The sequence below is a fragment of the Engraulis encrasicolus genome, chromosome 15, assembly GCF_034702125.1.
Source record: "Engraulis encrasicolus isolate BLACKSEA-1 chromosome 15, IST_EnEncr_1.0, whole genome shotgun sequence".
Classification (NCBI taxonomy): domain Eukaryota; kingdom Metazoa; phylum Chordata; class Actinopteri; order Clupeiformes; family Engraulidae; genus Engraulis; species Engraulis encrasicolus.
Window position 1 is genome coordinate 1,697,501 of NC_085871.1, and position 4,981 is coordinate 1,702,481.

A 4,981-nucleotide genomic window follows, 5' to 3' on the forward strand; every position below is an offset into this window, starting at 1 on the left:
ACATGTCACATGAATAAAAGGGAAAAAATGTAACGAATTCAACAAAAAATATGGCTGAAATGTACAGTATACAAAACAACACGTCTGCATGGGCAAATGATTGTGAAGTGCAAAAAAAATCCCAAAATAAATAAAACTAAACTAAATGAATATTGCTAAATGTTTTTTTATAATTCATGTTTTAGCAAAGGAATGTGAAGTAGTCTATGCTATACGTAAATATGCCAAAGTGAATTGCTTACCTTTCTCGGTGGGTGACTGGAATACAACCTCTTACTGTAAGTTGAGGCTTTCTTTTTTATACCCCTCTAAAGATTAGTCAGTTGGGTGATTCATATGACTTGCTCAGGCTCCACCAGTATCAATGGAGGGTTTTGGAGCCAAACCCGGCCCTCGGCAGGTGAACCCATGACAGAGTCAAGTCATGTCAAGTCAAGTCGGCTTTATTGTTAATTTCTTTACATGCATTGGTCATACAAAGAATTTGAAATTACGTTTCTTACTTTCCATGCAGACATAGACATAGACTTTAGGTGTGGACATAGACAATTAGACATAGACAATTAGACATAGACGCATACATTCCACCTAGAGTACCTATACAATACCCATACAGACATATTAAGTGCAAGACTGGGCAACAGTAGACATGGTATATTAAAAAGAGGTAGTGTTATGCATTTCCACTTTTGTCCTATTTTGACGATTCAGGCATAGTGATATTGCGAAAAATAATAAATATAAAGTAAGCATTCAAGTAGCAGGCATGAAGCAGCAATAACATGTGTATCTGTGTGTGTGTGTGTGTGTGTGTGTGTGTGTGTGTGTGTGTGTGTGTGTGTGCGTGTGTGTGTGTGTGTGTGTGTGTGCGTGTGCGTGTGCGTGTGTGTGTGTGTGCTTGTTGAGTTAATTCAGTGTGTGTGTGTGTGTGTGTGTGTGTGTGTGTGTGTGTGTGTGTGTGTGTGTGTGTGTGTGTATGTGTGCGCTCTTTTAAGTCAGTGCAGTGTGTGTGTGTGTTTTGAGTTAGTGCAAGTAGAATGTGCAATCACGAGGATCAGTGGGCGAGTGGTGGAGTCCATTTTATGACAACACTGAACTGCCATGTTGTTAGAAAGAACTTATCAGGGTCAGCATGTCCTTTAATGGATATTTGTCATGCAGTCCACTGCTAAATAATTAACAAGTTTAATGTGAGTTTTCACTGCTATGCTGATGATACAGTACGTAATTGTATGTTCCTATACTATATAATGATAAGTCCAAGATTCTAATTTTGCAAGCATGTCTATCTGGGATTAAGAAACAGATGAGTAAGAACTTTCTACCCCTGAATGCTGCTTTCTACCCCTGACAAAACTAAGCTACTGTATTTATTGTGAAACCAAACAAGGGAAGGGTCACATCTGATTAACTGTATTTGAGAATTGATGACTGTCTTATCAATAGTAGTGCAACTGTTTGAAATTTGGAGTCATATTTGACTCTGCATTCACTTTCCAGCCCCACATCAAAGCTGTCATCAGAAATTAATTTTATCGTCTTGTTAATATTGCCAATTAGACCCATGCTGTCATTCCAGGCTGCAGAAACTCCTGTACAGTACATGTGTCTGTGTCATAAAGACTTGATTACAGCAATGCTCTGTTTTCCGGCCCTCCAGCAAGCACAACAAGGAGACCACAGCTTGTCCAAAATGCTGCAGCTAGAATATTGAAGACAGTAAAGACGGACAGCCATTTACACTTATTTTAGCCTCTTTCCACTGGCTGCGAATATAAGCAAGGGGTGGTTCCAAAATTCTTCTTGTTGTTTACAGAGCAATAAATGATCTTGCTACAGCCTAGCGAGCTCCCGAAGCCCTATATAACAGTGTGGCCATTGCATTCTGCAAATACAGGTCTTCCTACTGTCCCATCAGTATTAATAATTAGCTTGTATAACCTTTATTAATTAGTTCACCATTTCTTCATTCTGTTGTATTTTTTTTATTTTCAATCTGAAATGTTGTTATCCATTTTGATGTAACTTTGATTCCTTATTTTGATTCCTTTATTTTTTATTTCTTGTTTATGTAATTTATGTTTACTATTATCTTGTCTTCTAAGGTATATTTTATGTACTACTAATCATGAACAACTGCACATGGCACGTGGTTATTGTCTTTCATAAGCTAGCCAAAGTGAAATTGCTCAAATATCATGACAATAATCAGTTCCAATCAACAGTGTGAGTATGTAAGAAAAGTGGATGTCTTTCTGCACAAAGAATTTTAACGGTTCAACCGCATTTGTCATTTGCATTACAGTAATAAGCTGAATTTGAAATAAATAAATAAAAAATATATATACACATCTAACCCTGGGTAGTGGGTACATAGTGCAAGAGATGTAATACCTATTGAATAAAATAATATATATATTATTCATTTCCAAAATTATCGCTGTGTAGTGTGTACACATCTAATCCTGGGTAGGCTACATGCAGTCTAATAATGCATGTAATATTGAATAAAATAAAAATATATTTTGTAATTATGAACTCAAAAATATCAATACTGAAGAGCCTCCAACAACAGCTCGATTGACCTTAACACACAACTCTTTAATACAACAAGGTATTTATAAATTATTTTATTAATTATTATTATTGGTAGTATTTTTTAATTATTATTATTATTTGTGTGTGTGTGTGTGTGTGTGTGTGTGTGGCGGGGGTGGGGGACAGGGGGACATCTAACCCTGGGTAGTGGGTACATAGTGCAAGAAATGTAATACCTATTGAATAAAATAATAATGGGCCTAATTATTGCTTCAAGCATATTAATACAAATATGCTTTGTTACCAGAGCAGATCGGTGTGTCTGGCTGCCATTTCCCAGGGCGAGAGCTGGAACTGGAGCTGCCGGTACCTACCGCGGCCCAATGCACAGCCGATCCTATTTGTCATGACACAGACCATCAGAATGTTAATTCCTGGAAACACTAAAGAAAAAATAATAAAGGTCTGCAACACTGATAAAATGCTCTCAACTGTTTTTTTTATTGGCATGACATCAAACTATTTTCTCTGTTTGAATTCCTGGAAACTCCACTTTTTAAAATAAAAAGGGGACATTTTAAAGCATGTAGAGAGTAGAGTAGAGTAGAGTAACTTTATTAATCCCCGAGGGGAAATTCAGGTGTCAAGTAGCTTATAATAAATAAATACACATATATACACATAATGCCCACATGGACATTTAAGACACATAACACACAGGTAAAGTCAGGGAGGGGAAAAATTAAAGAAAAAAGAAAAAGGCAATGTGCAAAAACATATTCTGATTCTGATGTAGGGCAAAGAGCAATGAAAAAGATCAATGAAAGCTATAGGCTTTTGATACATTCCACTTAGATGGTTAAACAATCTGACAACTTTGTTTATCTCAATCTTTTTACTTAGGCCTATTGAATAATTTCTTCAAGTAGACTACATTGTATTTTACATTTCCATCACAACCTCCCTATCCACAATATACTTAATGATGGACATTTTTGCTTTGTTTCACATTGGACACCCCCCAACCCCCATTCTCACTTTAGGTGTGAAATCCTGAAAATCCCCAGTGACGTATTTTCTTGGTAGCATATAGTATGGAAAACAGATTATTTAAGATGGTCCCAGATGACAATCACATCATTCTTTTAAGATGAAAAAGGTGTGATGCCACCTTACATAAAAATCTATGTTGTTAATTATAAAACTACTCTGCCATATTTCTGAGGAACCCGTATGTTGCCTATCTGTACAGACACATTCTGTAGATGAACACATGGATTTAATGCCATTTGTGCTTCAGGGGATTAAAAGACAAATGCAAAGAATGCAACCTGTAAGTGTGCATGCATGTGCGTGTGCGTGTGTGTGTGTGTGTGTGTGTGTGTGTGTGTGTGTGTGTGTGTGTGTGCATATGTGTGTGTGCGTGTGTGCGTGTGTGTGTGTGTGTGTGTGTGTGTGTGCGTGTGTGCGCGTGTGTGTGTGTGTGTGTGTGTGTGTGTGTGTGTGTGCGTGTGCATGTGCGTGTGCGTGTGTGTGTGCGTGCGTGCGTGCGTGCGTGTGTGTTCTCTGTGTAATACAAAGTGATACAGCGCTTTAGCACCACGTGTTAGTTTAGATCCAAGTGCCAGATTAAGAGGACATTACATCATTTATTGTAAAACCAGCTTTGAATATTTCCAGTAAGAAGGATTTTTTTTCCCAATAATGTTTTTTTCCCGATTCAAATTCTTTCCTGTACCCACAACAAGGCATGAAGTCAAATTGTGTGCGACGACTTTGAAAAAATGATACAACAGCCATACAACAGTCTTTGCAAATATACTGTACATCACCAATTATCATCACTCGTCATTGGAGTGTCATTGCAAGATTAAGATTAAGATTAACACACTGCCCAAACCAATTAATCACATTCACGCAAGCACACACGCACACACAGGTGATTATGAACATTCTTTTTTACACATAAATACTCCCACTCTGGCTGCCTGACTGATTTCACAATATCTTCACTCACATCTGGGACAGATTAGGAAGTCGATTTGTTAGCACATTTACTGAGAAAGAGAAAGTGATAATATTAACTCAGCATGGAGAGGGATATTTTTTAGCTTTGTTTTGAAATTATATTGGTATGTTATGATATGGGTAATGCATTTACCTGTAATATTTTCCTACACTTAATTCAAAAACATGCTCTGAATATCCCATCATAGGTCTTTGTCAGAAGCGGGCTGAAACAATAATCTTTCAGGAGATCTGAAGTTTCGGAGGGGAAAGGAGCTTTAACCCATTGATGCCTGATGTTGCGTTGCGCAACATTAGCCCTGGCGCCTGGAGCTGCATTACGCAACATTCAGGCTCATGAGATTTGAGACAACACTATTAAAAAATCTCTGTTTGTTTGAGATGAATGAACACATTCTAATGAAAGATGAGGGTC